Source organism: Haliaeetus albicilla, chromosome 7 (assembly GCF_947461875.1).
Source record: "Haliaeetus albicilla chromosome 7, bHalAlb1.1, whole genome shotgun sequence".
Classification (NCBI taxonomy): domain Eukaryota; kingdom Metazoa; phylum Chordata; class Aves; order Accipitriformes; family Accipitridae; genus Haliaeetus; species Haliaeetus albicilla.
In genome coordinates, this window is record NC_091489.1 from 1,896,047 (window position 1) to 1,908,968 (window position 12,922).

A 12,922-nucleotide genomic window follows, 5' to 3' on the forward strand; every position below is an offset into this window, starting at 1 on the left:
TAAAATATGGTAATGGAATATGGGCTAAGCTTCTTAAATTTGACTTGCATATGGGTTTCTGGTACGTATGTGTAGCCAGCTGTCTGTTCCAGTAAGAATGGAACTCTTTTCTTTCAAATGAAAGAATGAACTCTGGCATGCCCAGCCAAAAGAGCATATTCTAAGTAAGTCCCTTTATAGGAGGTGTGGCCACCGCAGAGAAAATAACCACTTACTGTAGCAAAGCAAACAAAAAGGGAAAACATTACCCAGATTGACTCCTAATTTTCTGTGGTGTTGGTTTAATATGGAACATGCCCTGACAGATCGCAATCCTGGCATATATTTGGGGTTTCTCTGCTTCCTGTTGTACCTAATACATGATGCCTGATGAACTACAACTAAATAATAGCAAAGAGGAGGGGATGTCATCTCCTGATGCTTTTGATTGACTGGTACTCTACTCTTTGAGGGCTTTTTTACCTTCCGAAGGCTCTAGTTCTCATCACTCCTTTAATCTGTCTCATCCACCTTCTTCTGGCCCGGGATGTCATCTGGAGACCAGGTGTCTTAGGCTCGCTTTCACTTACTCGCTTCTCTCACTAACTCATCATCAAAAAATAAACAACGCCTTCTAGGACAGAGTGCTCCTCTGAGCTTTCTGGTTTTCGAAGTGGATGTGGTCAGGCGGCACTGCTCTGAGATGGTTAGCACTCGCATAGATGCGTGTACAGAGCTGAAAGAGGTGATCCGGCACAAAACTGCCTGCCTATGATCAGGAGCAGCGTTTTATATGAAACAGTGGCTTCTTTGGTGTTAGACCAGCCCTGGGTTGCGGACATCTTCAGCATGAACAGACTCTTGGCTTTTAAGCTTTCCCCGTGCAGGGATCTCTTGCTCTGCAGTGTCTTGTGTTCCGTTGAGCCACGTTGTCAGGCTTAAATAATTATAGTTGCTTTTTTTCCAGACTGTGAGCAATACATGTAGTTTCCTCTACATCCTTAAACAAAAACAACAACACAAAAAAAAGCACCATCCTTTCTAGCTTCCTCAGGGAGTCTTCAAAACCTCCAATTAGCAGGAGGTGATTCTGGCTGTAAAGCATTTCTTTATGGGGCAGTTTGTCCTATTTTAAAAAAATTTTTAAAAGTGTGAACACCAGGGATGTATCTGAGGAACGAACATGTGTACGAGCCTTGCGACCACCTTCAGTCAGACAAATGTATTAATCCAGTGCATTTCAGAGCATTTCTCTCATCCTAGGTTATGGGATCCTCAATGTGAGGGATTTCTAACTCTTCTGAACTGTGCTAGTGGCTTGCGTAGTTCCTAGGTCTTGCTTGAATTTAGATCTGCCATGAAATGAGGTAAGCTGAAAGCAGAATGAGAAACTTGAAATGCTTCAAAATTGAGTTGCCTTCTAATAATTAATCCTGTCTGCGTTCAGAAAGATGAATTGAATAATCTCAATTACCCTAATCCCATTTTTGAATCTGCTGGGCTCCTGGCCTTTAAATGCTGTTTCCATATTTCAGGGTTGCTTGGCTTCACGGTTTAGAGCTGATCCTTTTGGGTTTGTCTTTGTTCCCTTTGCTGGGCTGCTCCTGTGCTTCGTTCTACCCTTCTGGTTAGGGCTTTGTTATTTCAAGCAATGGAGGTTGTGTAAACAGGCAGACACAAACAAAGCGGGCAGGGAGTATCTATAACTCTTTGCATCCCACAGTGTCTCTCCTTGCTGTTTTCTAGCAGAAACTTGCAAAAACTGACATTATGCTTACCATGGTGTTTCATTTTATATGGCAAGAGAAACTGTTGCTGATATAATGCAGTGAAGACATGAGGTAGTGCAGTTGAAACGAAATGGTTTTGTTTTGGCAGATATCTAATAATGTGGCTCATAAGTAATGAGAAACACTGTCAGAATAAAAAATACAGGTTTGGGGGGGTGTCAAAGCTGATGGCCTTTCCATACTCCTGTTCACTCCCCCTACCTCAGTTTATTTTTTTTATTTTGGCGTTACCTCATGCCACACTTACGTGTAATACTTTTTAAGCCAGCACTTCTTTTTTGGCAGATGAATAATAAAATGTTACTTTATTGTGTACAAAGTGGTTGTTTAAACATTAAGATAGTGAGAGATGTAAACCATAACTTGTTTCACACCCCCACTGTGCTGGTCCTGTGGCTGTGCTCTGTACTCTAGTAGAGAAAAGGAAGAATTCAGCAAGCTGTGGAAGCAAAAGTCAAATTAGTTGTGCAAAAGATACTTGACCCAGGCTACAGGGAGACTGAGAAGGATTAAATAGGAAGGCGGCTTTTTGTTGGAGGAGGGGGCAATGGGGGGAAACCTTAGTTGCTCTGAATTTCTCCTTCGCAATCTACATGCCATATATTGCCATACAGGTGCCATATAGGCTTGTTGCCAAAAGCCAAAGAAAGCATAATGTAGGGGAAGCAGTTAATTATAAAATTGACCGATAAAGAAAAGGTATTTCAGAAACCAGTTCTGATTACTTTTCTTTTGCATCTTTTTATTAAATTAGCGCTGGGGGAGGTTTCAGTCTCCCAGCTCTTTCACCTTGTAGCCTTTGTACTAGGCAGCCACAAGCACATCCCTGCCATAATTAGGTAGAGCAACAGCTTTACAAGCGTTGGATTATGTGTGTGCTTTGACCTTAGCCCGTGTCACCTGAGAGACCAAGCTTGTGTCACAAATTTTTTTTCCCCAATTGAGATTCTCTTCCTCCTTCTTCCTCTGCAAAGAATTGTGCTTGCGAGTTAGGTAACAGTGGAAATGTTGGCCCTGGCAACAGTAATTTCAGCAGGAAATAAAAGCAGAAATGCCGGAAAACCTGTATTTTCTCCCCCGTCTCTTGCTGATATTTGTGCAGTAAAGAATGCTAGGGCAGCACCCGATAAGGACTCGTCGCTCACTTGGCCTGAGCTGGGTGAAGAGCAGGGCGTTGTGTTGGGGTTCGTTTGTGTACGGCACTGGTGAGGGCTTTCCTTCCAGATTACTGAGGTGCGTGCCGCCTTGGTGCTGAAACAGGGGTTCCCCAAGGTGGTTTCACTTGGGAGCTGCAGATCGGAGCAGCTGCTGCAGATGATGGCTCAGGGACCGTGTGTGTTCCCAAGGAGAGGTCCTGGACTGCTTGGGCTGTGTCTGTCTTGCATCGTAGCTTGCATAACAGGAAAGGGAGTTAGAGAGCCTGTATGCACGGGTATGTCTCATTTTATTTTAGATACCATTGTTAATTGGGGCCTGGGATAGATCAGGTAATTATTGTTTTCGTGTTGGATTACCTTGCTGTGTACTTCATTTGACTCATACCATTATGAAAGTCAACCCAATGAATGTGTTAGCCTTACTGATATGGTATGAAATGTTTTAACCGCACAGCTGTGCGGAGGGGCCCGAGTCTTTGTGTGGCTGGGGGTTGTATGTACCTGGCTCATCTGTCAGTTTTGCTTTCAGATTGACCATCCTTTTGCGTGTGGTAAACTCGCCCAATGCCCTTCACACCTCATCTCAGGTAGGGGTTTTTTGAGACACCATCATTTGACTTAATTTCCAAGTATATTTGCCTAATACTACCATCATGATCTTTTAGGTAATAGCTGAATACAAACCCAATAGCGAAGAAAGCTCATTACCAGTAATGTAGAACTGTAGGCTTTGGAGAGGGGCAGAACTATAAGAAATTTGTTTATCAAAGAAGCCTATTTGAATTGTGATGAGCCTTGGTACATACTTGGAGAGCTAGAGGAGTCTCAGTTTTGGCCTGAAAATATTGAAGCATGTCTCCATTTTTTGTTGTTGGGTTTTTTTTAATCCATTCAGAGGGTATTTGTAGTAAACAGCTACCCTGCTAAAATGAGCTTCTAAAGAGAAAAAAATAAATAGTGATAGTGGGTGTTTTATAGCACAGTCCATGGCCATAGGCTGCGTCCCTGTGAAGTCAGGAAGTCTTTGTCTTATTTATACTCTCCTTCTTTGTTGGTCTTGGATGTTGTTTTTATGGGCAACAGTGTATATTTAAAACTCTGAAGGGTGTGTGTGAGAAAGTAGCATAATTTTAAATCAAATATCTGTAATAGGTCATAAAATACTCAGATGACCACTCGTAGGATGCTGAGGTTTTTAATGGAGCTAAAAAAAGTAGGTGCCCAAAACCAGCTTTGATGACCGCTTATGTGGTATTTTTGCTTCTCGCTGCTTGCCCTGTCTATTTAACGTATAATGCCAACTAACTTTGACCTCTGCTGTTCTGGGACGTGTGAGCTCTCACTGACGTTTTCAGAGAGTGTTTTTCATTCAGCACCAGATACAACTTCTGGTAAAGACAAAGCCGATTAACTGCAAGCTTCTGCCTCCCCAATCTGTCACCAGGCTGCTTCAGGTTCTGCCCTGCGTCCCTGCCAGGACTGCCCAGTGGAAACTACTCAGATGTGTATCTCCTGCAGCCTGTGTCAGCTGGGAGAAGTCGGGTAACTAAAACACTGAGAATGGTAGTGCTGGTGGTGTCTTGTAAATTGCAATTTAAAAATGAACACAGTGAGCTTTTAGGTGTAGTTGTGGGATGCTTTGTTTGTGGAAAACTGTCTCAGAGCCAAGACCAGGATAGAAGAACAAAAAACGTATGAACGTGCCCTTTTGGTATCTGACACAGTTTCTAGGTTTTTTTTAAAATAGGATATAGCACGTGTGGTACTTCCAGTTGAAATGGTATTTCTTAAATCAGAAGTAGTCTTCTAGTATCTTACGTGCACACCTGACTTTGAAGTTTTACTCTTTGAATGCAACAACATGACCTTCTATATTTGCACATAAATCACCTGATGAATTTCTTCTCTGTAGCAGTTTCTGTGTTACACTGCTACGTCAGAGGTGTGTGCAGCAGGCTATTCTTTATCATGGGCTTGATTTCTATAGGGCTTTACTAATTTTTTGTTCAGCCTCGTGCTTTTAGTGTTGCTGATTCAAAAAAAAGAGGGGGGAAAAAAAAAAAGGCTATTTATTCTGTTTGTTACTGAATGCAGAATAATCAGGCTGCGCAGAAAGATAGCTCATCCATACCCCAGCTATTTATCGCCAGCAGAAATTTAAGCTTTTCCAAAGCAACGACAAGCAGATGAGGAAGAAGTGATGTGACGGTGTATGTTGAGTAAATTGCCTGTTGAGCTATTTTTAGGAATATTAAGCCTATAATAAGCCTTTTCTTTTTGGCCAGGGTCTATTTTGTCTCAGTTTTGTACTGCTTAGTCACGATTTTGTTTGAGCGGAGCCCTGGTTGTGAGCCAGGCTGGGCGGGCGTGCCTGTAGCATGGTGCGTGGCAGGAGGGCAGCTGGTTGCTTCACCTTCCCTGGTTCTGCTGACACAAATGCTCCGGCGTTCTCCTGCAGCATCACGACTGCTAATGATGGAGCTTGTCATAGCAGTGGCTTTATTCGACAGCCAGCCATTTTCCTTGGAGACTTAACACAGATTAAACTGGATGGGTTTTTAAAAAAAAAAAAGTGTTCCTGTGTAACTAAAGGCTAGAAGGAAAATTCACCCAGTCTGAACTGCTTGTGGATGTAAACAACTTTATGCTTTGTATCGTGTCCTCCGAAGAGTCTTGTATTTCACTGTCACTTCTGTGTGACATCTTTGCAGTGTAATTTTTTTCTTTGCCTCCAGTAAGGCAGCTCAGCCTGCTTAAACTCCTGCTTCCCTTAAATCTTGTACTGGGGAAGAAGCACTTCTGAACGCATACTCAATGCATGTTGGTTATGTTTCTGTTATTTAAGCCCTGTAACAGTGGTAGAATTTTTTTCCAAAATGAACAGAACTAGAGGCGAGGTGTTAGTATATATTGACAGTTTGTAAGAAGTCACTGCAAAGCTTCACTGAGCTTTTCCAAAGGAAATAGAGAATGAATTTCACATTTTTCTTGGTTTGTGTTTTATGCTCAGCTTTTTTTACTAGATTGGAGTTGTGTGCTATGAGCTAGGTTTGGCGTGTGTCTTGTCTTGTTTCAATGACTCTGTGCTTCTTCTGGCTTGTTCATCTCCTGCATATGAACCATAGCAGATAAAAGTGATATAAATACTACCAGTAATACTAGATTTTTGGATGTGAGCCAGCAGCTGTATAGCTGAAGAACACCTCACAGGGCATCTCTGACTTGTCAGGATTTAAACTCTTTGAATGAATTTGCACAGATGTTTCATTTCTTTCACTTCAGAACAGCAAAAGACTCTCTTATAGCTCTGAAGTTTAATCTCCAAAGTGTCTCGATGATACAGATGGGTGGGGATGTAAACTGACAAAATATGCCAGCTACATATGTAATCCCTGATTTATGATGGCAACTGTTGATTCCCCACCTTTCCTAGTTTAAAAACAGTTTCCAGAATGCATTATTTACTCTCTAATAATTGTAGTCTGTTTTCTGTCTTGGTTTTAATTGCTTTATTTCCTGTGGTTATAAGCAGTTATGGAGGGTCTGGCCAGCATTTGCTTGTGAAGCAAGGATAGTAGGCTCTAGGTCTGAACAGCAGCTAAAATTTCATCCTTAGCACATGGTTACCTTTTTCTTTTGTGTTTGTAAGGCTGCTGTAAGAAGTTTGTCTTGCACCATTTCTGTTACACAAGTAAACAAGTTGCAGTATTTTAAAATTATAATATTTACTAATATTTCATAGATTTTTAAGAAGGTATGCTTTTATCTGTGTTGTTTATTTTGCATGAAGTTTGCTTAATAATAGAGATGTGAAACACTGTATTAGTTGTGTTTGTACTTATTTGAGAAATTTATAGTTTTCATTTCCTGCTGCCCACCTGCATGGATGTGTCTCTGTTGTTTGGTTTTTGTACTGAAAATGGATGTCCATCTTCTTTCTTTCCCGCTCTCTGAATCAACCTGATTGTGTTCTCAGCCTGGCAGTGTGCACTGCGTTTTCTTCTTGGGCAGTTTCAGATTTTTGGTCTGCGTTCTCAAGGGGCTGGGTGTGCCAGACCCCACGTTATTTTTCACTTGAGTGAACATTAAGGTGGATAACTGGGGGTCTCCGGTGTAATGACTGACTCCAGTGCCTTTGCGAGCCTTGTAGCCACTGATTCCGTAAAGCTCCAAATAAGCTTCATCCTTTTTTCTCCACTGAGCTTTCAATTTTCCACTTTAGGAGAAAAGTGTTTGAGTTCAAAGTCCGCATCTAGGCTAACACTATGTGCTCTGTTGTTGGCTTTGGCACTGATGCTTCTAAAGTTAAGCCTTGTGTGATTTTTTTTTTTTTATATATATTTTTAAGATCAACCATCCCCCTCCCCGTGCTGATGCCAGATGCAGTCTCGGTTGAAAACCAGCTGTGTTTGTCGGCAGTGCAGTAAATACTTGCACCCTAGCTGATGTATGCAACAGCTGTATTACATTGCTGGCTTGCCGCTGTTTAGCTTGCATCAAGTACAAACATGGACAGTTACTTGATATCCTGTTGATGGTAGCATGTTTCTTGTCCAGCTGAACATACTATACTATTAACTTAAGTCCTTCAGTACTTTTCAGGACGATACAGGTCTTGAATACCACTGCCTCGGTGCATGACCATGTTTGTGTCTGGGTAAAAGAGCATGGAGAGGGATGGTGCTCCTTTCCTCCTCGGTACCCATAGCAATATAAGTTCTTATGCAGCAACAAGCTCTGCAGACAGTCAGATTGAAAATGGATGAGTCCTTGTGATCAACCTGGAAGCTTTATGCCAGTAAATTCCCTCACATTTGTTGATAAAGTAGGATTTTGGTGGCACAGGGACATCGCACTGTATGTTGGTCGTTCAGGTTCTGAAGTTCCAGCATCGGAGCTGCTTAGAGTATGTGAGTGTTTGTATATCTTAGAGATGTGCCTTAATTGTAGACCACCCGTGTTACACTGCAGATCAACTGTCCTTTTGCTACTCCTTATCTCTAGTGGGCAAAATTCTGTGGAACAAAGTGTTGGGAAAATTGATGGTGTTTTTCATTGTCTGCTGTCGTATAGGCAAGGCAGTCTGGTATGTCTTCATGTCTAAACTGCACTTTATTGAAAAAAAAATCCCTGCTGCTGTTCTAGTGGAAAGTCTTTTTGGTATGTCAGACGAGTGAACTGTTGTTCTCTTAAAAATGCAGCCAGGAATTTAAGAATTGCTTACAAAGAGTAGTTTTGAGCATTTAGGGTAATATAAAATAAATGTGCTTTGTGTTCTGTACCTTAATACTCCTAATTACTTCCAGTAAACTGTAAATGTTGAAATAAGTGTCTAAATGAGTTCTCAAGTGTATTTTTCCAAACACAAAAAAGTGAAAAACAAAACTTTTGTTCCCCATAGGAACACCCCTCCAGCCCTTCCCCAACAATAAAATCAAAACCATTGCCAGATGTGACATTTACAGGAGAACATTGCCCCCTCCCTCTGCCAGCCCAGACCACAGAAGAGCTCTGCAGCCAAGAGCTTGCTCAGAGCCGGGGTCCGTAGCAGCTCATGTGGAGTTTTTCCGGCTTTCTGTAAGCTGGGAAAGACAGCTTTGTGCCAATGTGTGTTTGGAGACTTTCCGTGGAACTGGGAGTACAGGGAGCGTAACTGTTCTGGAAGCAAAGATTTAAATTTTGCAGAAACTGTTGAATAAACACTCTTTACACTGGAGAAGCTTTTTACTTGCTGCTGTGGAGTAAATCAATTAACCTGATACTGAGACCTCCATATAAATACAGCAACTTTTTCTTAGATGGAAACTTCTAAAATATAGCAAAATAAGGTATATTGAGTGTGGATTTCCTGAGAAGAGCTGTAGGTGTTGGCTGTACCACCTTCTGTATTAGCATGTGGCAGTGACGCACATTTGTGTCATGTAATAGGGAGAAGTTGCACAGTCTGTCCATGAACAAAGCAGCTGAATCAGTCCAGCATGTGGACACCTCATTTACATGCTGAATATTGACCATATCTGTTCACCCTGGGCAGGATGGATAGTGTAGCACCAGACCTGAAGGAGGGAACCAAGACGAGTCTCCATGCTATATGGCTTTTGAAGCCTGGTCCATGACAATGCAAGGCTTGCTCAAAGGCTAAATGGGTGGCTGCAATAATGACACAATGCTCTACTTTGTATTTTAACTCAAATCATGCATGCCTGCTAAGAGTTGCTTCACTTACAGAGCTTGCATCAGCTGTTGTTCATGTCCCTCTTTGCATGTGTGATGAGTACAGTACATAGTAGGTGTTTCTTGTGCAGGGACACTCATAATTATACGCTGTCATCCATTGCACACTGAGCTACGAAGTGCTGTCATCTGGATCCTGTGTTGATGTCATACAGATGACCCAGTTTGGATTGCTGTGCCCTGTAATGAATGGCTGACACGACCAATGCCTGAATAGCAACTCTGTCTTCTACACTGTTAGCAGTGCCTCACAGCAGATAAATCTGTTTATTAGCCCTGCACAGAGCACTTGCAGACTGCTGCGGGACTGGGCAACCAGATGAATTGAACCAGTTTGCAAAACTTTTAATATTCTGAAAGGCAAGGGAAGAGTTATTGAAACAAATGGACAATTACATGTTGCGCTAAGTGACTTCAGTATAAGGCTGCAAGAACTGTATCTTTTATCGCTTTTGTCCATTTGTTTTCATAAATTTGCTTGATTTGAATGCTTCTGGGTGACAGTGCTCTGGAGGGCAGCACAGCAGTGCCCATAAATGCGCCCTGGGAAGTACGAGTTTTCAGTCTGTTGGGTTGTAATCTCCAGGCTTTCAGTTAGTGTGGGAGAGTGCAGGAAAGAGTGCTTGAATTCAGGGGACAACTAGTGAGTTCCTGTGGATGACTGAAGGTTGGATGATCCTTGTTTTAGCTGCTAGCTTCTTGGGCCATCTACTCTTAAAAAAACCATGGCAAAACAGGCCCCTCTGGGTGCACCTGTCAAATGCTGAATGCACTGGACTACTCTAAACTGGGAGCCAAGTAGTTACAATTCTCCTTTTATTGAATAGTAAATGGTGTATTAACATTTTAATTGGTTTGTGAGATAAAGGATTGATTTATGGATTAAGCCCCCAGTTTTGTCATTTCTTTGGGCTTGCAAAGTTGGTTACTGACCGCTGGCGTTGCAATTAGATGGATCCTGTTTATTCTCCCTTTTGAGCCCCTGTTGGAATAGGGACAGTATTTCCATGGCAGTGCTGTTGAAGTGTGTATATGCAAAATATCTCATGGATTGTAAAATGCCTTTCTGTGTGAAGTATAAAACTGCTAGCAGACATATGCCCTGGAAAACTCTGCAGGTTCTGCCCATTTTCTAGCTTTGGTAGAAGAGCTGGGCAGTGCAATGTTTGCAGGAAAATTAAATCATCTTATAACTGAGCAATGACCAAATCCTGTGCGTGCTCTGGCACTGCATAGCTCCAGCTGCCCAGGGCAGCAAAGCCATCACTTCCACTATCTGTAGATGTTGCTCTGAAGGGCAGTAAGAGATTTATAGTAAAACGACTAGGAAATGCAGCATTCCATTATAAACTTTGTCCAGTTCTGGTGTTTTGGCAGGACACATTTTCCTTCACCTTGTAGCAGATTATAGCAACCTATACTAATTTAATACAAGTTTAAGTCTAGTATCTGCTTCCATGGTGTTTGTTCTAGATTTATTGCTCGTGTTGTAGCTAGAAAAAGCTGTTTCAGAAGAGAGTAGTGCACTGCTGGTCTGCCTTCGTCTCAACAGGTGGAAGAGTAAGAGGAATTTCATCGTCTTCGCCCTTCCATTTCTTCTGTGTATGGGATGTGGCTTCACGCAGCAGCAAACTTGATGCTTTGAGGAAGATTCTGTGTTTTATACAGACTGCAAAATTTACATACAAGAAAGATATGTTTTTCTGTACCCTGTCAAGAATAACTTACTCTGCTGCATAACGCCTGGTATTGAAGGATGTTAAAAGAGATGTTAGGAAAAGCAAACTTAGGTACTTTAGTTTTTATCCCTAGAAGTAATTTCAAAAGTCTGGAAGTCTAGAATAGCCTCTAACACTTTTTCAGACTAGGTTTATTCTTGCGCGGACTTGCCAGAAAGTCAAAATGTCCGTTGGTATATTTAACTAGCTATACATGCTGCCATGACTAGCAACATATCCCAATTCCAGCCTGTTTTCACCCAGCTTCTGTCATCTGAGCACCAAGTTTTGAAGGAAGTCTTGAGAAAATAGGTCTGGTGATGTACACTGGCACTTCACAGCCCTCCAGTGGAGGGGGAATTCCAGAGCCAAGGTTCTCCCTCAGAGCACATCCTACGTTGACCCTGTCACATTTAAGTCCAAGGACTTTTTTAGTAAGACAAAAACCAAATGTTCCTGTAGTATAGTACTGGTCAAAGGGTAGCTTCTGCAGAAAAACAGTTTAAGGCTTTGATATGCACTGGATTCAAGGTAAGCTTCTACTGAGCAATGTAATGGGCAGAAGTCAAGAAGTTACCTGCATTTTGCACAAAGCTGTTTATGAGTGTCCTTGATGTACAATCTCAGTTAACAACCGGCAGTGACTATTGCCTGCATTCTCACAGTAAAATTGGAATTCAGACAAAGCTTTGTTGCCAATACAGATGAGACAGAAAAGGCTGGCTGTCTGCTTCTGGAATCTCTATTTTAATACTTCCTGCCCCTTGCCTGTTCTCTTCTAGTCTGGTTCCTTTTCGGAAGTCTCCTACTGCTGCCTGATTTGCTCCTTTAATTTCTCTCACCCTTTTTTGTGAGGGAAGTGGAGGCTGCTGGTTCAGATGTAAAATTCTGGCCTGGACAATAACGGGAAAGAGGATAGATCTGCCTGTTTACTATTGGTCTTGTAACTGGGGGAAGAAAAATCATGGTCTCATTTTCCCATGAATAATTCCTCTGCATTTCTCCTTCATTAGAGCTTTCTCCAGAATTTCCTTAATTTCCCAGCTGATCAGCTAAGCCATCTAATTAGATGATCCAGTCCCAGAATGCGCACATGTGTTAGCTCCTTTCACAACCTCAGCAATGTCTGTCCTGACCCGCTGTGGCACTCCACAGTTATCTGCCAGGCGTCAGATAGCATTCGTGACTGAGTCTGAACACAGTTCTTGACTTGAGGAGATGCTCTTCTGCCCTAGTCTCTGAGGGAACAGACTTCACAGAATTTGTGTTAGCTGGGGAAATGGCAAAACTTCCATTTTAATTATCTGCAAAATGGGCTGAGTAGTTGTGTGTCTAGTGGACCATTTAGGACTTGCTAACTTGTGATATCTTCTGGTGGGAAGTGATAAAAGCGTCTGTGGGGGGAAAACAACACTTTTCTTCTGTGTGACATTTTGGGAAAGAATGCTGGAGAGTTTGTGTCCCACTTGAGCATCGTGCTTCAGTATCTTGAGATAATTAAAAAGCAAACTGTGATTTAGAAACACAGCTTTTAAGTTTGACTCTAAAAGCATTGGTTTTAGTGTTCTCTTGCAATGATGGCATTATTCTGTTGTCAGTTTGTTATCACTGATTGGAGCGTATTAAAAAGCTACTTAGCAGCAGCACGTTGGCTTTTCACATTAAGCTACGATGGTTTCTTTGATAGGCGATGGGGTTGGATTGATGCTCAGGTACAGAATATTTGCTGCTTGGAGAAGCTGGTGCCTGTCAGTGAGGCCTAGCATACAGCTTCATAAGCCACTAAGATCTTACTTTCCTTTTTTAACTCTTAATCTGATCCTCTGCCACTCGAGTGACCTAGCTGATGCTGGTTTTATTTGCTTTGCATATATACAACTAAATTGATTCAGACCACTTAAGCAACCGATTAGAATCAGCTTTTTTCAGGCTGTAGTTTCAGCAGCAGTTTTTACCAGGTGTGTAGCTCAGGAAGATCAGCTCTTAGTTATTTCAGAGGTTAAAGAGAAACTTTATTAATGAAATTAAAGCTCATTCTTATTGT

At 41.9% G+C, this 12,922-nt stretch overlaps 1 protein-coding gene across 10 annotated transcripts in view; it reads left to right on the forward strand.

Moving 5' to 3' along the window:
* FBXL20 (F-box and leucine rich repeat protein 20) overlaps positions 1–12,922 on the forward strand; it is a 44,099-nt gene that overhangs the window by 3,081 nt on the left and 28,096 nt on the right. The window contains exon 1 of one of the 10 annotated variants that reach the window (XM_069786408.1): positions 4,362–4,468. The exons of the other annotated variants lie outside the window; for them this stretch is intronic. The gene's annotated coding sequence lies outside the window, so the exon portion shown is untranslated. Of the gene's footprint in view, positions 1–4,361; positions 4,469–12,922 lie in introns of those variants that run through there. 10 annotated transcript variants of the gene reach the window in all.